Below are 23597 nucleotides of genomic sequence, written 5' to 3'. Positions count from 1 at the left end.
GAGTGGACATATGTATATTTATAACTGATTCACTTTGCTGTACACCTGAAACTAACACAACATTGTAAACCAACTATACTCCAATAAAAAGTTTTTAAAAGAAAAGAAAAGAAATCTAGTCCGGGGCGTCCCTGGTGACACAGTGGTTAAGAATCCGCCTGCCAATGCAGGGGACACAGGTTCAAGCCCTGGTCTGGGAAGATCCCACATGCCACGGAGCAACTAAGCCTGTGTGCCACAACTACTGAGCCTGCGCTCTAGAGCCTGTGAGCCACAACTACTGAGCCCGTGCACTGCAACTACTGAAGCCTGCATGAGTAGAGCCTGTGCTCTGCAACAAGAGAAGCCACTGCAGTGAGAAGCCCTCGTGCCGCAACAAATAGAAGCTAGAGGAAGCCTGCAGGCAGCAACAAAGACCCAATGCAGACAAAAATAAATAAAATAAATAAATTTTAAAAAATAAAAAAGAAAGAAACCTAGTCCATACATGGTGAAGGTAGATTAAATCAGTTAAGTTTCAGTTTTCCTATGGACACCAAATTCCAAATTCATCATCAAGTTTATTACACTAGGAATGCTGGAAATTACTGCTGGAAGAGTGAAGGAAGCTGGACTAATTAGGCTACTTCTAAATAATATTTGCTGGAGAGTGGTTTCTAATTGTACCACGAAACTTGGTTCTCATGGAGCCTGGTCCTGAACAGGCTGGAATCAGCAGTAGCAGAACGCCTTGCATCAACCCTTCTCTCTACCCTCCTCTTTCATCTGGAACCCATCATCACCACGTCAGGTGGTAGACTGCCTTTTGTCATTTTTCACAGTTTAGCTGAAGACTTCCAGGTAAGATGACAACTACACTATCATTTATAAAACGGAGATACACTACCTCTCAAAATTATTGCAAAGATTAAATGTGATAATTCATGCACAGTTCATAGCTATGGTGTCTCATAGTGTTAGGTACTCATTATACAGTAATTATAATCATCATCATGATTATTATGAAGCATAAGCATCTTTCTCCCTATTAGCTGATAAGTAAAATACTCAAAGGAATATAAAAATATAGGGAATCCAACAGTGGCAATGAAAAAATTAAAAGTACAATCCAGTAGACAGATATTTCTGCTAGCTCTGTTGCAGACAACTAACTCACAAAGTCCATTACCCAAAAATTGGTACAATGCCTCAGGTGGTAAATAGAAAATATATTTGCAAACAGTCATGAATGCCTGCTTATCTTAAAAAAAAAAAAATCTAAGGTCAAATGAAAACTATGAGAACAATGGGGAGCACTCCATTTAATACCACTTTCACCACTGCTTAACAGCAACACACAAAAACAAATTTTCTGAGAGATCTAAGAAGCCAGAAGGTGGTGAGTCTTCTAATACAGCAGCTCCCAGAAGGAACCCATTCACAGCTGCACCATAGCCAGGAATTCTCCAGCCTAGCTGCATGAGTGGATCATTTAGGACCTTTAAGATATACTGATGTCTGAGTGCCTTTGTCCCAGAGATTCTGATTTAATTGGTGCAAGCAAGCTTCAGAGCCATTGAACCTGAACCATGGACCAAGATGAACTAAAACCTACAAGTAGAAGGTTGGCTGCTAACTCAACAGCTTCATCATCAGGAAAAAGAATCTCTGAAGTTCATGTATGATTCTGGCTCCCCCTCTCCTCTCCCTTGGACAGCAAGATCACTGACTCACTGAATGCAACCTTCTAAGATATAGCATGTGAGGGGATTCCAAGAATGTGGCAAGGCATCAATCCAGGCACACTGCTGGTCAGATATCAGGCTGTGGGAGAGCTTTTCTGAAAGACAAGTCAACAGAGCAAAGCCAGCAGAGCTCATGAAAAAAAACATGCATCAAAAATAGAATGAGAGAGGACCTTCAAGATGGCAGAGGAGTAAGATGTGGAGATCACCTTCCTCCCCACAAATACATCAGAAATACATCTACATGTGGAACAACTCCTACAGAACACCTACTGAACTCTGGCAGAAGACCTGAGACTTCCCAAAAGGCAAGAAACTCCCCACATACCTGGATAGGGCAAAATAAAAAAAAAAAAAAAAAACAAAGACAAAAGAATAGGGACGGGACCTGCAACTCTGGGAGGGAGCTATGAAGGAGGAAAAGTTTCCACACACTAGGAAGCCCCTTCACTGGCAGAGACAGGGGGTGGCAGAGCTTCGGGACCACGAAGGAGAACACAGCAACAGGAGGAGTGCAGAGGGCAAGGTGGAGAGATTCCCGCACAGAGGATCGGTGCCAACCAGCACTCACCAGCCTGAGAGGCTTGTCTGCTCACCTGCCGGGGCGGGCAGGGGCTGAGAGCTGAGGCTCGGGCTTCAGAGGTCAGATTCCAGGGAGAGAACTGGGGTTGGCTGCGTGAACACAGCCTGAAGTGGGCTAGTGTGCCACAGCTAGCCGGGAGGGAGTCTGGGAAAAAGTCTGGAACTGCCTGTGAGTCAAGAGACCATTGTTTCGGGGTGCATAGGAGAGGAGACTCAGAGCACTGCCTAAATGAGCTTCAGCGATCAGCACGAGCCACGGCTATCAGCGTGGACACAAGAGATGGGCATGAAACACTAACTCTGCTGCTTCAGCCACCAAGAATCCTGTGTGCAAGCGCAGGTCACTATCCACACAGCCCCTCCTGGGAGCCTGTGCAGCCCGCCACTGACAAGGTCCCATGATCTACGGACAATTTCCCTGGGAGAACACACGGCGTGCCTCAGGCTGTTGCAAAATCACGCTGGCCTCTGCCGCCACAGGCTCACCCTGCATTCCACACCCCTTCCCCCGGCCTGAGTGAGCCGGAGACCCCTAATCAGCCACTCCCTTAACCCCCTCTTGTCTGGGCAAAGAACATTCACCAGACAGTGGCCTACATGCAGACACGGGGACAAATGCAAAGCTGAATCCCAGGAACTGTACGAACAAAGAAGAGAAAGGGAAATTTCTCCATGTAGCCTCAGGAACAGTGGACTAAATCCCCACAATCAACTTGATGTACCATGCACCTGTGGAATACCTAGATAGTCAACAATTCATCTCAAAATTGAGGTGGTGAACTTTGGGAGCAACTGTAGACATGGGGTATGCTGTAAGGGACTGACTAGTTTCTGCTTTTATGTTTACCTTATTTTAGTTTTTAGTGCTTGTTATCATTGGTGGATTTGTTTATTGGTTTGGTTACTCTCTGCTTTTTCTTTTTTTATTACTTTTTAATATTTTTATTTTAATAATTTTTTATTATTTCATTTTAATAACTTTTTAATTTTTTATTTTATTTAATTTCTTTAATTTTTTCTCCCTTTTCTTCTGAGCTGTGTGGCTGACAGGGTATTGGTGCTCCAACTGGGTGTCAGGCCTGAGCCTCTGAGGTGAGAGAGCAGAGTTCAGAATATTGGACAACCAGAGAACTCCCGGCCCCATGTAATATCAATTGGCGAGACCTCTACCAGAGACCTCCGTCTCAACTCTAAGACCCAGATACAGTCAACGACCAGCAAGCTCCAGTGTTGAACACCCCATGCCAAACAACTAGCAAGACAGGAACAGAACCCCACTCGTTAGCAGAGAGGCTGCCTAAAATCATAATAAGGTCACAGGCACGCCAAAGCACTTCACTGGATGTGGTCCTGCCCATCAGAAAGACAAGATCCAGCCTCATCCACCAGAACACAGGCATCAGTCCCCTCCACCAGGAAGCCTATACAACCCACTGAAACAACCTTACCCACTGGGGGCAGACACTAAAAATAATGGGAATTGCAAACCTGCAGCCTGTGAAAAGGAGACCCCAAACACAGTAAATTAAGCAAAATGAGGAGACAGAGAAATATGCAGCAGATAAAGGAGCAGGTTAAAAACCCACCAGACCAAACAAATGAAGGGGAAATAGACAGTCTACCTGAAGAAGAACAGAATAATGATAGTAAAGATAATCCAAAATCTTGGAAATAAAATGGAGAAAATATAAGAAACATTTAAAAAGGACCTAGAAGAAATAAAGAGCAAACAAACAATGATGAACAACACAATAAATGAAATTTAAAATTCTCTAGAAGGAATCAATAGCAGAATAACTGAGGCAGAAGAACAGAAAAGTGACCTGGAAGATAAAATAGTGGAAATAACTACTGCAGAGCAGAATAAAGAGAAAAGAATGAAAAGAACTGAGGATGGTATCAGAGACCTCTGGAACAACATGAAATGCACCAGCATTCGAATTATAGGGGTCCCAGAAGAAGAGAAAAAGAAAGAGACTGAGGAAATATTTGAACAGATTATAGTTGAAAACTTCTCTAATATGGGAAAGGAAATAGTCAATCAAGTGCAGGAAGCACAAAGAATCCCATACAGCATAAATCAATAGAGAAACATGACAAGACACATATTAATCAAACTATCAAAAATTAAATAAAAAGAAGAAAATATTAAAAGCAGCAAGGGAAAAGAAACAAAGAACACACAAGGGAATCCCCATAAACTTAACAGCTGATCTTTCAGCAGAAACTCTGTAAGCCAGAAGGGTGTGGCAGGACATATTTAAAGTAATGAAAGGGAAAAAACTATAGCAAAGATTACTCTACCCAGCAAGGATCTCATTCAGATATGACAGAGAAATTAACAACTTTACAGACAAGCAAAATCTAAGAGAATTCAGCACCACAAAACCAGCTCTAAAACAAATGCTAAAGGAACTTCTCTAGGCAGGAAACACAAGAGAAGGAAAAGACCTACACAAACAAAGCCAAAACAACTAAGAAAATGGTAATAGGAACATACATATCGATAACTACGTTAAATGTAAATGGATTAAATGCTCCAACCAGAAAACACAGACTGGCTGAATGGATACAAAAACAAGACCTGTATATGCACTGTCTATAAGAGACCACTTCAGACCTAGGGACACATACATACTGAAAGTGAGGGGATGGAAAAAGATATTCCATGCAAATGGAAATCAAAAGAAAGCTGGAGTAGCAATTCTCATATCAGACAATATAGACTTTAAAATAAAGACCATTACAAGAAACAAAGAAGGATACTACATAATGATCAAGGGATCAATCCAAGAAAAAGATATAACAATTGTAAATATTTATGCACCCAACATAGGAGCACCTCAATACACAAGGCAAATGCTAACAGCCATAAAAGGGGAAATCAACAGTAACACAATCATAGTAGGGGACTTTAACACCCCACTTTCATCATGGACAGATCATCCAAAATGAAAATAAAGAACAAAACAAAAGCTTTAAATGACACATTAAACAAGATGGACTTAATTGATAGTTACAGGATATTCCATCCAAAACAACAGAATACACTTTCTTCTCAAGTGCTCATGGAACATTCTCCAGGATAGATCATATCTTGGGTCACAAATCAAGCCTTGGCAAATTTAAGAAAATTGAAATCGTAACAAGTATCTTTTCCGATCATAACGCTATGAGAGTAGATATCAACTACACGAAAAAAATGTAAAAAATGCACACATGGAAGCTAAACCATATGCTACTAAATAACCAAGAAATCACTAAAGAAATCAAAAAGGAAATCAAAAAATACCTGTAAACAAATGACAATGGAAAGACGACGACCCAAAACCTATGGGATGCAGCAGAAGCAGTTTTAAGAGGGAAGTTTATAGCAATACAATCCTACCTCAGAAACATCTCAAGTAAACAACCTAACCTTACACCTACGGCAATTATAGAAAGAAGAAAAAAAAAAAAAAACCAAAGTTAGCAGAAGGAAAGAAATATTAAAAATCAGATCAGAAATAAATGAAAAAGAAGTGAAGGAAACGATCGCAAAGATAATAAAACAAATACCTGGTTCTTTGAGAAGATAAATTGATAAACCATTAACCAGAATCAACAAGAAAAACAGGGAGAAGACTCAAATCAACAGAATTAGAAATGAAACAGGAGAATTAACAACTGACAATGCAGAAATACAAAGGATCATGGGAGATTACTACAAGCAACCATATGACAATAAAATCGACAACCCGGAATAAATGGACAAATTCTTTAAAAAGCACAACCTACCAAGACTGAACCAGGAAGAAATAGAAAATATGAACAGACAAATCACAAGCACTTAAATTGAAACTGTGATTAAAAACTTCCAACAAACAAAAACCCAGGACCAGAAGGCTTCACCAGTGAATACTATCAAACATTTAGAGAAGGGGAAACACCTATCCTTCTCAAACTCTTCCTAAATATAGCACAGGGAGGAATACCCCAAAACTCATTCTATGAGGCCATCATCACCCTGATACCAAAACCAGACAAAGATGTCACAAAATAAGAAAACTACAGGGCAATATCTCTGATGAACATAGATACAAAATTCCTCAACAAAATACTAGCAAACAGAATTCAACAGCACATTAAAAGGATCATACACCATGATCAAGAGAGGTTTATCCCAGGAATGCAAGGATTCTTCAATATATCCAAATCAATGTGATAAACTATATTAAAAAATTGAAGGAGGAAAATCTTATGATCATCTCAATAGATGCAGAGAAAGCTTTTGACAAAATTCAACACCCATTTATGATAAAAACCCTCCAGAAAGTAGGCATAGAGGGAACTTACCTCAACATAATAAAGGCTATATATGGCAAACCCACAGCCAACATCGTTCTCAATGGTGAAAAACTGAAAGCATCTCCTCTAAGATCAGAAACAAGACAAGGTTGCCCACTGTCACCATTATTATTCAACATAGTTTTGGAAGTTTTAGCCACAGCAATCAAAGAAATAAAAGGAATCCAAATCAGAAAAGAATAAGTACTTTCACTGTTTGCAGATGACATGATATTATGCACAGAGAATCCTAAAGATGCTACCAGAAAACTACTAGAGTTAATCAATGAATTTGGCAAAGTAGCAGGATACAAAATTAATGCACAGAAATCCCTTGCATTCCTATACACTAATGATGAAAAATCTGAAAGAGAAACTAAGGAAACATTCCCATTTAACACTGCAACAAAAAGAATAAAATACCTAGTAATAAACCTACCTAAGGAGACAAAAGATCTGTATGCAGAAAACTATAAGACACTGATGAATGAAATTAAATATGATACAAACAGATGGAGCGATATACCATGTTCTTTGACTGGAAGAATCAACATTGTAAAAATGAGAATACTACTCAAAGCAATCTACAGGTTCAATGCATTCTCTATCAAACTACCAATGGCATTTTTCACAGAACTAGAACAAAAAATTTTACAATTTGTATGGAAACACAAAAGACCCGGAATAGCCAAAGCAATCTTGAGAAAGAAAAACAGAGCTGGAGGAATCAGGATCCCTGACTTCAGACTATACTACAAACCTACAGTGATCAAGACAGTATGGTACTGGCAAATATATACATATATATAGATTAGTGGAACAGGATAGAAAGCCCAGAGATAAACCCACGCACATATGGTCACCTTATCTTTGATAAAGGAGGCAAGAATATACAATGGAGAAAAGACAGCCTCTGCAATAAGTGGTGCTGGGAAAAATGGACTGCCACATGTAAAATAATGAAATTAGAACACTCCCTAACACCATACATAAAAATAAACTCAAAATGGATTAAACACCTAAACATAAGACCAGACACTATAAAACTCTTAGAGGAAAACATAGGCAGAACACTCTATGACATAAATCACTGCAAGATCCTCTTTGACCCACCTCCTAGAGAAATGGAAATAAAAACAAAAGTAACAAATGGGACCTAATGAAACATAAAAGCTTTTGCACAGCAAAGGAAACCATAAACAAGACTAAAAGACAACCCTCAGAGTGGGAGAAAATATTCGAAAACAAAGCAACTGACAAAGGATTAATCTCAAAAATATACAAGCAGCTCAATATCATAAAAACAAAAAACCCAATCCAAAAATAGGCAGAAGACCTAAACAGACATTTCTCCAAAGAAGATATACAGGTTGCCAACAAACACATGAAAGAATGCTCAACATCATTACTCATTAGAGAAATGCAAATCAAAACTACAATGAGGTACCACCTCACACCAGTCAGAATGGCTATCATCAAAAAATCTACAAACAGTAAATGCTGGAGAGGTTGTAGAGAAAAGGGAACCCTCTTGCACTGTTAGTTGGAATGTAAATTGATACAGCCACTGTGGAAAACAGTATGGAAGTTCCTTAAAAAACTGAAAATAGTACTACCATATGACTCAGCAGTCCCACTACTGGGCATATACGTTGAGAAAACTGTAATTCAAAATGAGTCATGTACCACAATGTTCACTGCAGCACTATTTACAATAGCCAGGACATGGAAGCAACCTAAGTGACCATCGACAGATGAATGGATAAAGAAGATGTGGCACAAATATACAATGGAATATTACTCAGCCATCAGAAGAAACAAAATTGAGTTATTTGTAGTGAGGTGGATGGACCTAGAGTCAGTCATAAAGAGTGAAGTAAGTCAGAAAGAGAAAAACAAATACTGTATGCTAATACATATGTATGGAACCTAAAAAATGTTTCTGAAGAACCTAGGGGCAAGACAGGAATAAAGATGCAGACGTAGAGAATGGACTTGAGGATACAGGGAGAGGGAAGGGTAAGCTGGGACAAAGTGAGAGAGTAGCATTCACATATATACACTACCAAATGTAAAATAGATAGCTAGTAGGAAGCAGCTGCATAGCACAGGGAGATCAGCTTGGGGCTCTCTGACCACTTAGAGGGGTGGGATCGGGAGTGTGTGAGGGAGGCACAAGAGGGAGGGAATGTGGGGATAATGTATATGTATAGCTGATTCACTTTGTTATACAGCAGAAACTAACAGAATATTATAAAGCAATTATACTCCAATAAAGATGTTAAAAAAAATACCTAGGAAGTAATAAAAAGAAAATCTCAAGGGCAGTGGCAAGCTCTCCATCACCCCACGTGCATTTTTGAAATTAAACTTTTAAATTTGTTGGTTGGGTGGAGGTTGGACCACAGCATCTTCTGTGGTGTTTGTCTGGAGTAGAATAATTATTATGGGAAAAAAATTTGTATTGGTAAGCTGCCTCTCTTCTGGTCCTTTGGATGGAGAGCAGGCTTTGGTTGGGGATTTTTTTTTTCAGCACCTGTTGACATTTCTGGGTTGCCAGTTTTTTCAGCTCCAAGTTTGGGATATATCAGACAGATAGGGAACCCATGCAATTAACCATCACATTATTCCTTGGGTTGTGAGATCCATCACCTATCTGCCTTCATCTCTACACCTTTCCAAGTCTTCTTATGTTAGTTTTCTATTTAATGTTCAGAATTCTTAGTTGAACTTAGCAAGGGAAGTAGGGATAAGTACTACTTCATCTTCCCAAAGCAAAGGTCTCCCCTGTGTGCACTTTCTCATACCCTTTATCACTATAAATTGTGATTATTTACTTTTGTATATTTACCATATTAGGTAATTACTACCATAATAATCGTTGTGAGACCAACCAGCTCAAAATTCAGTGATCAAAAACTACATACCTGGGGCTTCCCTGGTGGTGCAGTGGTTGAGATTCTTCCTGCTAATGCAGGGGACACGGGTTCGAGCCCTGGTCTGGGAAGATCCCACATGCCGCGGAGCAACTGGGCCCGTGAGCCACAATTACTGAGCCTGCGCGTCTGGAGCCTGTGCTCCGCAACAAGAGAGGCCGCGATAGTGCAAGGCCCGTGCATCGCGATGAAGAGTGGCCCCCGCTTGCCACAATTAGGGAAAGCCCTCCCACAGAAACGAAGACCCAACACAGCAAAAATAAATATATAAATAAATTAATTTAAAAAAAAACCTACATACATTTATTTGCTCATGAGTCTATGAACTGGTGATTTAGAAGGGACAGTTCTTCTGTGCTCAGGTGGGCTCTTCACATGGCTGATAGTTGACAAGTTGTCAACTAGGATCACTTGGCTCTGTTCCATGTGTTTTTCATATCCCTCTCAGAGGCTTACCCTGATATATTCTCACAGTTCAAGTGGAAGCAAAAGGGTGTAAATCCTTTTTCAAGCCTCAATTATCTCACCTCTGCTAAAATGCCATTGGCCAAAGCAAGTCACATGGCCAAACTCAGACTCAAGATGCACAGAAACAAGCTATCTTTTCAGTCAGAAAAACTCAAAATTTCAAGGCAAAGGATACCTATACAGATAGCATGAAGAACTGGGACAATTTATACAATTAGTCTACCGCTCTCCCACCAAAGGGTAAGCTCCTTAAGAGCAAAGAGATATTCCTTATATCTCCAGCACCTAAGGTGCTAAAAGACTCAGAACAAGTGCTGAATAAATGTTAGGGTGAATAAATGAATAACTAACTAATAAATGACCAGTGGCATTTAAATTTACTTGCCATCCAGTTGAAGATGGGAAGGCAAACATTCCAAGTCTCTAGAGTTTATCTGTAAGCTTGGGTTGTTGGTATCTAGAGAGATGCTAGTAATGTACTCTCCATCAGGGCATTTTCCAATTAGGAGATCCTGGCAACTTTTTTTCAGGAATCTTAACTATTCACTGTAACCTACCTTGCATCCAATTCACCAGCTAAAAGATCTTATTGTACCAACAGTGAGCATTGGGGGCTGTCCAGAAATTTCAAAGCAGGCACTATTCCTCTCAAACTAACAAGATCTACCTCATTTTATGTCAATCTGTTTGCTTACTGGGGAATGGAATGAAATCTTGCTGCATTCACTAAGACTTGTCTATTTTGGATTACAGATGGCCCTTAGCTCCTGACCCAGCTGTTTCTCCAAGTATCCAGCACTTTCTTCTCCCAATCTGGTCTCTTCCACATTGCTCACAGCATGAAGAGCATTACTACCTTATGACTCTCACACTTCCGGTAGAATCCGCTTTTCGAAGTTCAGCATAAGTACCTATACTTAGGGAATCCCTAGAGATGTCCTTGAATCTTTAACTGGAATGATGCATTCTACATAAATCAGCTTTCATCAAATAGACTTATACAGTGAATCCTAAAATTACAACACACACTTCTTCTAAGATTGTGCCAACTGAAAATACAATTTAGAGATGACTGTAGACATTCATTTCCAATGACTGATATATTAATACCTTTATAAAGGAAACTATGGCATTTCATGATGCTGCTCTACACTTTTGAAGTCAATGCCACCTTGCTGTCCTACTTGATATCTCTCAAAGTCTATGAAAAAATAATTTACAATCACTTTTGAAACCTCTAATTTCCTTTCCAAATATAATGGTATGTGGTGAAAGATACATAACAGATTGTGTCAGAGGAAATTTGAAAAATTTACATTTTGGTTAAAAAAAAACCTCAACTGCCATAAAAAGTATTCAAGAAATACCTAGAAAAGAAAAGAAAAAAAACCTCCGCATTGGAGAGATTATGTGATGGGTTTCACAATGCATAAGAAAAATGAAGTTTTCTGCCTTTACTCCTGTAAAGGGGAAAAAATAAACATTAGATAATGGGGAGAACGAAGAAAGACATTTCCTTGTTTTCTCTTTCCATTTTATGTCCTTAGTCTTAGCTATTTCTAGTCCACTACCCACCTGCTTTATACAATGAGAGTGACTGAAGAAAAAAAAAAGAACAGAACCAACAGGTTACAAGGATCCAGTTAGGGAATTTGTAATTATCACAATTTTTAAAAAACATACATTTATTATGCAGCAGTAACCTGCAAGGATTTTCATTCATTTCTTATTAATAAATATTTAATGAGTAGTTATTATAAGAGTGTAAGTAAGGCATGCTGGATATAGTGAGAGAATACAAGGATAAATCAGTGTACAGAGCTACAAGAGAAGATAAAACAATGAAACCAGACAGAAAATGGAGGATGGATGGAGAGATGATAGATAGGTAGATAGAGAGAGAGAGAGATAAAGAGAGAAGGTATAATATAAAAGGAAAGAGAAGAAAACTGAAATGATGGAAAGTAAGTGCTATAGGAGGTCAAGGAAGAAATTTCCTCTGGCCACCAGAAAGAAGTTGCGGTTTAGGATCCAGAAGAGGTAAGGAGAAAGAGTTTAGGCATGAGGTGATGAGAAGTGCTCTTTTTGAAGAGTTAGATGGAGCTGAAAGGAGCAGAAAGAAACAGGAACAGCTGCAAAACAGGAACATGTGCAAATATCTAGGGGAAAAGTAAATGGTTCAGTTTGATAGGAGCACAGAGAATATGCGGGAAACGCAAGAAACTAGATTAGCAATGTAATTCAACAAAATTTGCATCCCAGATGGGAACGTTACATATCTAACCAGCATCAGGAACAAATCTTAAACAGATGTTTTATTTCTCCTGCCTACTACATTTTAGTGTAACTAATTCTAAACTCTTTACATAAACTAACTAGGATTATAAAAACAATCACTAAATAAACCCCAGGATGTTTTTGAAAATAAGAATATATTTTGCTATATCCCTAATACTTTCTTGTGTATAATTCTAAAAAGCAGCACCAGGTTTTCCTCTGCGTAGTTAGATGATAAGCTGAAATAATTTTATCCTTCCAATAAATACATAACCCAAGCCAAAGCAAACAGCAAAGGTTAAAAAGAAAAATAAGTACATATGTAGAAAAAAGAGAGAAATCAATATTTATCTAGAAGTCAAGAAGCTATCTGAAGAATTTATGCCATATTTCACTGTTTTGAAAATGGAAGGAAATAATACTGTAACATCCCAAGCTGTACAGATGTTTATTTTATTGCAGCTTTCATTTGTTTTAACACCAAAGCCAGAACAAAGAGACCATAAGCTTTTCCATACAACTCTGAGCTCTGGGAGGGTGTGTAAATGGAATTATAAAAAATGCACCCAAAGCTGATACTTGGCAGCCAATCAAGACTTCTTCATTTCTGAAATTAAATGGAATGGCCTCTCCAACAATGGGAGATGAGGGGACAATTGAAAGGCTGCTGCATTATTCCTGAAACTATAAGCCAGATGGTTTCAAAAGTCAAATGCTTCACACATAAGTCACTGCTCTAAATGAATTACTTTGGGGTCTGCAAAATGGAACCTGAGCTGTCCATACTACTGGGACATATTCCACTGCACCATCAATCTGAGAGTAAAATACTTACAAGCTCATTTGAAGTTTTACCTAAAGAAAAATCATGGTGGCAAAGGACTTAAATAGCATGTTTAGAAAAAAGCATCATGTAATCTTTAGCATGCACAGAAAATACAAAATCCCAAATCGTGTGTGAAAAACATCTTCCCATTCAGGCAGGTGGGGACCCATAGGTGTATAGAAAATTAGTTGCTCCTAATAAAGTGAAAACTATGGAAGCAACAGAGGTTTAATGAAGCACAGATTCTAGAACTAAAGTAGATTTAGTGAAGATGCACTGCCTATGAAACCCAAGCAGTCCTGAACATTTGATAAAAAGATTCATTTTTTTTCTTTTTGGAGGTCAAGAAGGATTAGACAATAGGAGGAGGTGTACGAGGGATGCACTGGAAAAGTTCCATAAAAATGCTTTGGACAGCTCTCTGTGAACTAGTTGATGCCTCTTCTTTAACCAAATTTGACTTTAATATGCAGAGGGAATGCAGGCTATTTGCACAGTAGAATGTAAGGAAATGTCAGAGTGAAGGTTATCCTTTGACTTTCATCTGATCATTATTGAAGGCAAACAAACAGAGAATTCATTTAGGATTTTTAAAAGGTCTTTCTTTCTTCCTCCATTTCTCAGTCTCCCTTCCATCCTGTTCCTTCTCCTCTATTCTTTAAATTCATACTAAATAAACATACTCTGGAAGTCAAAGAAGACTTTACAAGATCATTCCACTTCAAATATTTGAACATAATAGAAATCTTTAGTTTTCCATTCACTTGACTTGATTGACCTTAATATATCAAAATATAGGATAAATATAATAACTGGAAAGCTCCATAGTTATAAGGATGAATTTTCCTATCTCCTCCAATGGAGCTGTCATGGTAAAAGCGGTCCTTATTGATTTGATCTTTCCATGTATGAAACACTAATAGCGCTTGAGAATTGTTTGCACAATGCAGCCCTGGACTTCAGCTACTCCCTGTGTTTTGCTTTAATTGTTGCTTATACAATATCATGCCTCTTCAACTAGAATGGAAGCTTCTCAAGGCTCAATAACTTACATTTGTTCTGTGTTCTTCTCAATACATGGAACAGCACTGAGCAAAATTATGGGAGACATTTATTAAGCATATTTAATTGATTTATTGGTTGAAATGTGTACTGAAAAGTTGTGTTGTTTTTATCCAAAATAACATTTGGGAAGTTTACTCGTATTACCCTTTCAAAGGAATTTTATCTTAAAAGGCATGATTTTTCTTATGTCACCACATCATTTGCCTGTATTTTTTAGCCACATTACCATTCTTCATCATCAACTTACCCTTTTCTTTGCAAATACTTAATGATTTATGAACTAACACAATTTCATTTTGGAAAAAAAATTATTCAAAGTCTTGCTGTTTTTTCCCCAAATCTTAGTCTTAAAGAGTGCAATCTTATAAAAATAATGGCTTAGTCCATTCAAGCTACTATTTTAAAATACCACAGACTGTGTAGCTTATAAACAACAGAAACTTATTTCACACAGTCCTGGAGGCTAGGAAGTCCAAGATGAAGACACCTTCAGATTCTGTGTCTGGTGAGGACCTGCTTTCTGGTTCATAGACAGTGCCTTCTCACTAGCTCTGTTCTCATGTGATAGAAGGAGTGAGGGAACTCTCTGGGGCCTCTTTCATAAGTTTACTAATCTCACTTATAAGGGCTCTGCCCTCATAACCTATTCACCTCCCAAGGACTGCCCCCCCCACCTCCTAATATCATCACCTTGGGAGGTAGAATTTGAGCATATGAATTTGGTGGGGAAACAGACATTCAGTCCATAGCAAATGAATAATCACTACCACTCCTAATTTATTCATTAGCTTCTAATATAATATTATCTTAAAGAGTGCAAACTATAAGCCAACTAATCAATTCTACATAGGTGAGAAAATTAATATAGAGTGAGCATCACTTATAATTTGTGAGCTTTGGGGTCATCACTTGAATTCTCTGTGTTTATCAAAACATCCTTCTTTCTTTCAAACTTCCTAGCAGTGTAAAGAATAAGCGGAGGGGCTTCCCTGGTGGCGCAGTGGTTGAGAGCCCGCCTGCCGATGCAGGGGACATGGGTTCGTGCCCCGGTCCGGGAAGATCCCACATGCCGCGGAGCGGCTAGGCCCACGAGCTATGGCCGCTGAGCCTGCGCGTCCGGAGCCTGTGCCCCGCAACAGGAGAGGCCACAACAGTGAGAGGCCCGCATACCGCAAAAAAAAAAAAAAAAAAAAAAAAAAGAATAAGCAGAAATAATATACCAAAAACCAGAAGCTTCAAAAACTTAACATTTTCAAACTAATATCTCAAGATTTCTATTAGTACCCATAGTGTTCCAACCAGAGAACAGAAGGACAGCCAACTCAGTGATAGAAATATCAGGAAATAGAAGAAGTTTTAGTTTAAACCAGCTGACCAGAGTTCCATGGAAACAGAAAAGCTGTCAAAAGCAAAAGCAATGACTCTATCATTTTTCCTACCTGGAAACTGACCAGACAGAAATGCATGTTATACTGGAAGTAACTTGGAAAATGAAAGGTTGATGAAGATGTGGAGATGCTATTAGGAAATGAAATAAAGTTCATAAGAATCCCCTTAGGTAAACTTCTACTCTTGTTGAAAGCTTCAAGAGTAGGCTAAGCATGGGGCATATGCACCTAAGATTACTCAGATCCACCTGGCTCCTCATTGACTATCTTCCAAAGAACCCTGGTGCACTGACCTTAGATATTTAATTTTCTATTGCTATGACAGATAAATGACCTTGTCTAGTTTAGAAAATACAAAGAAAGAGTCATCCCAGGTAACCATGTATAAGCCAGAATTTTGAAGATTTGGATCTTCTACATGACCCTAATTCTGACAATGAGTGAGATGTTGAGTTCAGTTTGCCCGTCCAAAAATTGAGGGACATATTGATGCTCTCACCTCCTTGCGTCTGAAGACTCATTAGACCAGAGAGTCGATGCACTTTGACTTCAAGAAAAATGATGTCCTATGTAAAAATAGTCCTGAATACTCAGCAGAACATCTCTGCTTGGGTCTCTGTTACCAAATTCTAAAGATTCCAGGCCCTATAAACTGATACATTAAAAGGAATATGGGGCTTCCCTGGTGGCGCAGTGGTTGAGAGTCCGCCTGCCGATGCAGGGGACACGAGTTCGTGCCCCGGTCCGGGAAGATCCCACATGCTGCAGAGCGGCTGGGCCCGTGAGCCATGGCTACTGAGCCTGTGCATCCAGAGCCTGTGCTCCGCAACGGGAGAGGCCACAACAGTGAGAGGCCCGCGTACCGCCAAAAAAAAAAACCAAAACAAAAACCCAAAACAAAACAAAAAGGACTATGCTCCCCAAAGGGCCATTCAGGGTAAAGTTATTTCTATTCATCTCCATTACTCTGAGGACAATCTGCCAAACACAAATTAACTGCCCAAGAAAACTTAGAAAAAAAATCTTTGTTCCCAAAGCTATAATATCTTAATTTTATCTTGGCTTCCACTTGTCAAAGCCATAAATTACAGAATATCTCCATCAAAGCTAGTGCCAAATTACAAATATCTCCTCTGGCTGTCATCTGAGTGAAGAATTTTATTCAGGCTTCAATCAACTGTGTGGAAAGAGTAGACTATTTTATGATAGCCTAGGCAATAAAAAGTCAAAAGAGAAATCATTTCTTAAAGTCCCTGAGTTGACAGCTTTGATCGTAGCTCTGTTTTTCATTTGAAAAGGTAAGTATCCCTGCTCCTACAATGGCAGAACCATCAGCACTAACAAACTTGGGAGCAATTAATCTGCTGATGAAGTCAGCATGAGCTAATATGAAGGCTCAAGGCTGACACTTACAACCTGGGTTCAAGTTGAGTTTTTTCAACAAGAGGGAGTTAGAATTTGAGCTTGTCACTTCATGTCTTAGGTAGATGATCCCAGGAATGTTTCCTTGAACGTGGCCTTGAGATATCATAAAAAACATACAAGAACATAAAAAGGTGAAAAAATGAAGCTCAAAATTAGTTGAAGGAAGGAAATAATGATTAGAGCAGAAATAAAATAAAGACTAAAAAGACAATTTAAAAAATCAATGAAACTAAGAGCTGGTTCTTTGAAAAGATAAACAAAATTGACAAAACTTTAGCTAGACTTCCAAAGAAAGAAGGATGGAAGACTCAAATAAATAAAATCAAAAATGAAAGAAGAGGGCTTCCCTGGTGGCGCAGTGGTTGAGAGTCCGCCTGACGGTGCAGGGGACATGGGCTCGTGCCCTGGTCCAGGAAGATCCCACATGCCGCGGAGAGGCTGGGCCCGTGAGCCATGGCCGCTGAGCCTGTGCGTCCGGAGCCTGTGCTCCGCAATGGGAGAGGCCACAATAGTGAGAGGCCCACGTACCGAAAAAAAAAAAAAAAAAAAAAAAAAAAAAAAAAAAATGAAAGAAGAGATGTTATAACTGGTACCACAGAAACAGAAAAGATAAGAGATTACTACAATTATATGCAAACAAATTGGAAAACCTATTAGAAAGGAATAAATTCCTAGAAACATACAACTTACCAAGACTGAACCATGATGAAATAGAAAATTTGAACAGATCATTTACTAGCAAGGAGTTTGAGCCAATAGTCAAAAACTTTCCAGCAAACAAAAGTTCAGGACCAGATGACTTTACTGGTGAATTATACCAAACTTTCAAAGAAGAATTAATACCAATCCTTCTAAAAATTTTTTTAAACAGGAGAGGAACTCTTCCAAACACATTTTATGAGGTCAGCATTACCCTGATTCCAAAACCAGACAAGGATGCCACAGAAAAAGAGAAAATTACAGGTCAATATCCCTGATGAACATAGATATAAAAACAACCCTCAACAAAGTTATAGCAAACCAAATTCAACAACACATTAAGAGAATTATACACCATGATCAAATGGGATTTATTCCAGGGATGCAAGGATGGTTCAACATCACAGTCAATTTGATACACAGCATTAAGAAAATGGAGGATAAAAATCATATAATCATCTCAAAAGATGCAAAAACTAGCATTTGAAAAAAGTCAACATCAATTTATGATAAAAACTCTCAATAAAATGGTTATACAGGAAAACGTACTTCAACATAAGAAAGGCCATATTACAAGCCCACAGCTAACATCATACTCAACAGTGAAAATTGAGTGATTTTTCCTCTAAGATCAGGAACAAGACAGGATGTCCATTCTCACTGGTTTTATTTAATATAGTATTAGGAGTCTTAGCCAGAGAAATCAGGCAAGAAAAAGAAATAAAATGCATCCAAATTGGAAAAGAAGTAAAATTGTCACTATTTCCAGATGACTTGATATTATATATGTGTAAATCTCTAAAGACTCCGTTAAAAGAAAAAACTGTTACAGCTAATAAATGAATTAAGTAAAGTTTCAGGACACAAAATCAATACACAAAATCCTGTTGATTTTATATACACTAATAGTGAATTATCAGAATGAGAAATTAAGAAAACTATCTTATTTAAATTGTATCAGAAAGAAAAAAATACCTAGAAATGAATTTAAGGATGTGAAAGACCTGTATATTGAAAACTATAAGACATTAATGAAAGAAACTGAAGAAGACACAAATAAATGGAAAGATATTCTATGCTCATGGATTGGGAAAATGCCCATACTACCCAAAGCAATCTACAGATTGAATGCAATCCTTATCAAAATTCCAATGGCACTTTTCATAGAGTTAGAACAAACAATCCTAAAATTTGTATGAAACTACAAAAGACACCAAACATCCAAAGCAATCTTGAGAAAGAAGAACAAAGCTGGAGACATCATGCTCCCTGATTTCAAACTATATTACAAAGCCATTGTAATTAAAACAATATGGTATTGGCATAAAAAGACACATAGATCAATAAAACAGAATAGAGAGTCCAGAAATAAACCCACACACATATGGCCAATTAATTAATTTATGACCAAAGAGCCAAGAATATACAATAGGCAAGGGACAGTCTCTTCAAAAATGGTGCTGGGAAAACTGGACAGCCACATGCAAAAGAATGAAACTGAACTACTATCTTATAGCAGACACAGAAATTAACACCAAATGGATTAAGGACCTAAAGATAAGACGTGAAACCATAAAATTCCTATAAGAAAACACAGGCAAGAAGTTCCTTGACATAGGTCTTGATGATGATTTTTAAAAATCTGACACCAAGAGCAAAAGCAACAAAAATAAACAAGTGGGACTCCATCAAACTAAAAAGCTTCTGCACAAAACAGGAAACCATCAACAAAATGAAAAGACAACCTACCAAACAGAGAATGTATTTGCAAATTGTATATCTGATAAAGGGCTAAAACTGAAAATATATAAAACTCAATAACAAAAAAGCATTTATAAATAGGCCAAAAATCTGATTAAACATTTTTCTAAAGAAGACATACAGATGACAAACAGGTGTATGAAAAGATGCTCTACATCATAATCATCAGGAAAGTGCAAATCAAATCCGCAATGAGGTTATACCTCACACCTGTTAGAATGGCTATTATCAAAAAGACTAGAACTAACAAGTGTTGGCAAAGATGTGGAAAAGGGAACTCTTGTGCTCTGTTGGCGGAAACGTAAATTGGCGCAACCTTGTGGAAAATGGTATGGAGTTTCCTGAAAAACAATAGAACTACCATATGATTTAGTAATTCCACCTCTGGGTATCTACCTGAAGAAAACAAAAATATTAATTCAAAAAGATTATGCACTCCTATTTTTACTGCATCATTCTTTACAATATGGTACTGGCATAAAAAGACACCTAGATCAATAAAACAGAATAGAGAGTCTAGAAATAAAACCACACATATATGACCAATTAACTAATTTATGACCAAAGAGCCAAGAATATACAATAGGGAAGGGACAGCCCCTTTACAACAGCCAAGAGTTGGAAGCAGCCTAAGTATCCATTGACGGATGAGTGGACAAAGAAATTGTGAGATATACATATATATATATGTATATGTGTGTGTGTGTGTGTGTATATATATATATATATATATATAATATTATTCAGCCTTAAAAAGAATGAAATCTTGCCATCTAAAACAAATGAATGGACGAAGGTATTATGTTTAGTAAAAAGTGTCAGACAGGGAACAACAAATACTGTATGATCTCTCTTATATATGGAATGTCAAAAAAATAAATAAATAACCTCAACAACAAAAACCAAGCTTGTGGGTATAGAGAACAGATTGGTGGTTGCAAGAGGCAGGGAGTGGTGCAGTGGGAGAAATGGTGAACTTTTTTTTAAGTTTAAAGAAATTGAATTTTAAAAGTTTTTTTAAGAGTTAAGAAACAAAATCTACATTACCACCAGAAAAAAAATGAAGCAGAGAGAGAAAGAAAGGGAAAAAAGAAAAATAGTAGTCTGGTGAGACATGGTGGAAGAATTTGGAAAACTGAGAGTTTGATAGAATTTGGTGGTCATTTTTCCCAAAATGAAATAAAGAATTTAAGGATATGTGATGTAACACTTTGACCATCATCACCCCTGAATCTGGAGTTCCACAGAGTTCCAGTACACTGAAAAATCTGTACTCCTAATTATGAGATTGCAATAGCCTCCCAAGGTTTATTTTATACCTAAAGTTATCACCTTCTTTTATATCAGGTTTGTTGTAAATGTTCATTATTATCAGTGTTGCTTAATTTAGCAGATGGTTGGAACTGAACAATTCTTCTCAGAAGAATTAAATATGGTTATGTAATTTCCCAAGTTAATTTAAAAGAAATAATTTGAGTACAAGTAATATCTAAATTTCAGTATTAGCTCAGAATCATAGATGTTTTCGTTTATCCACATCTATATTTTGAATATCTGTGATGAAGAACTGAATTGGTCTTCCATTTTTTTAGTTCTTTATGGTCTTCAATAAAAACGATGAATAAATCAATTTTTAAAGTCAATAAAGATTAAAAAGAAAGCAATCGCACTGTTGGGAGAGCCATCAGAGCCCAATTCCAACCCACTTCTGCCTGAAAACATCCTGTAAAAACATGCTGGTCTTGGAGCCTATGCCCTCAACTGCAAGGAGCAAAATATCAAACTTAAAATAGATGAACACAAGGAAAAGTATTACATACAATAAGTCCTTGGAATGAGTGGCAACTTCACCAAGGACCCAGGTTCTTACCATCATTCTGTTTAAACATCCTCAGCATCTCTGCTCTGTCCCCAGACTAGTTGCCCTCAGGGCTGTCAGTTGGCCTGCAGAGTCCCAGAAGTCACACCTAGGAAAGGTGACACCTTTTTTTGGTACCTTTTTAAAAACAAGGAACCTTTTTTCAAAAGTTTCTAGCGGACACACCTCTTATCTCTTTGGTCAGAACTGATTGCACAAATAATTCTAACTCTATCTCTCAATTAGAAAAATGGAATTATCTTGATAATTTAATTAATGCGAATGTACCTCATAGTTGGAGGCAAAGTCACCTTCCCTACACTCAGCTACACAGAGGAAACAGCTGTACAAAGAATCCTGGAGATCTGTCAATAAAGAAGCAAGGGAATAAAAAATGAGTAAGCAACCAACAGTAACCCCTAAACTAAGAAAAAAATAAATGTTTTATTTTTTATGAGTTTTAACTCATAATCCACTCAAATGGATTCATTCATTCGTATGATTTGAGAAAAGCAAACCAAGTGGAGCGATTTAAATTAAAAACAAAACTCTTTTGCTCCATACTTCCCAATATCTAGTTTTTCTTACAGGAGTAACACCATTTAACCTTAAAAATTATTTCTAAAATTGTATTTCTGATGATTACTTTCAGTCTTTAACTAATCTACTTTTCTACTATATTTCTTGATTCATTAATTTGAGATAATATCTGTTGACTTCCTATTCTGACACAAGATTTAAGTCTTATATCATCTCAGGCCTCCTGCCAATGTGATTCTTACCCTCCTTTTTTGCTTTCCTTTAATTATTTTTGTAACTTTAAATAAATGTCCACCATTATATTTCTTTTTGTAGCAACCATAAGCTACATCTCTTGCCTTTAAACTGTCAAGGTGAATAATATTTGCGTCCTTTTCCAAGGCTATAAATGTCTTCTATGACTGATCTATAGTATGACTATAAAAACAGAAAGCCGGTTAATCATGTTTTGTTTGTTATTCCTCTGTGGGTACTGTGCACTACAGAACCATGTAATTGATTTTGCTGTTTTGTATAGCTCTTGCATTTTTCTGGAGTTTCTAATTACCTTTTTATTTTCTCATAATGCTTGCCCTTATTAAATACTTTAGTAGTTCTACCTTCTCAACAATAACATCAAATTTATGAAATGCCATTTTTTGCTGGTGCTTCCGGCTTCGATCCTCTCTCTGTTCCCTCACTTTTGTCTGGACTGCCATCCTGCAGACCTGCTGCAAAGCTGCCATCGTGGGACCCCTACTTTTGTCACCTACCCTGAATCTGCATTGCCTTGGATTCCATGTCTTCTTCATTCTTACTCTCCTCATTTTGCTAAACAAAATCGTTAAGTACGTTCCTAAGAAATTTTGTCTGGGAAGTAATATCCCTTAGTTTTGTAAATGTCTTGATTCTTTACTCATCCTGATTGAGGATTTAACTTTGGATTTTATGTATCTTTGAAAATAATTTTCCCTCAGAACTTTGAAAGCACTTCATTTCCTTTCAGTGTCCAGTATTGCAGATGTGAAATTAGTATTAGTCTGATTCTCATTCCTTTATCCTTGAACTGGTTTTGCTCTCTGGAAGATTTCAGAATCTTTCATTTACTCTGTCATTCTAAAATTTCACACTGATTTGTCTTGTACATATTTATAATTTGTGATGTTCTATACCCTTTCAATCTGAGGGCACTTATACTCCAGCTTTTGAAATTTATCTTTTAAGCTTTATTCTATAATTTCCTTCTACCTATTTTTTCTGTATTGCCTGTTAGTCAAATGTTTACCTCCATTTTCAGTCCTCTATGTCTCTCATCTTTTCACTTCTCTTTTCCCTCTACTTGTCTTTTTTTATAGTAGCTAATAAAATTTCCTAAAACTGACATTCTAATTGCATAATTGGAATTTGTGTATTTTTTACTAATCTTTTGAATTTCAAAAAAACTACTTTTTATTCTCTAACTTACTAATTTTTCGAGGCTCCTCTGATATTATTTATGGAGATATTTTCTTAAATCTCTCTGAAGGTACTGAGTTATTTTTCAGTGCCTGGGTTATCTTACAGTTTGTTAGAGTCATTTTTTTTCCTATTAATTTTTCTTTGCCTTTTTCCTTTAATGTTGCAAAACTGCCGCATGTTGGATTACCTGTTTATGTGAACAGAGAAACCATCATCAGGCTTCACTTTATTTATTTTTTATAAATGTATTTATTTTTTTAATTTTTGTCTACATTGGGTCTTCAT

At 37.4% G+C, this 23597-nt stretch overlaps 1 pseudogene; it reads right to left on the bottom strand.

Moving 5' to 3' along the window:
* Nucleotides 1-22600, bottom strand: part of LOC136124987 (sodium/potassium-transporting ATPase subunit alpha-1 pseudogene) — a 67207-nt pseudogene extending 44607 nt beyond the window's left edge.
* Nucleotides 22601-23597: the final 997 nt, after the last annotated feature.

This window comes from Phocoena phocoena, chromosome 6 (assembly GCF_963924675.1).
Source record: "Phocoena phocoena chromosome 6, mPhoPho1.1, whole genome shotgun sequence".
In the NCBI taxonomy this organism is placed as follows: Eukaryota; Metazoa; Chordata; class Mammalia; order Artiodactyla; family Phocoenidae; genus Phocoena; species Phocoena phocoena.
This window is presented reverse-complemented; position numbering and strand designations above follow the sequence as displayed.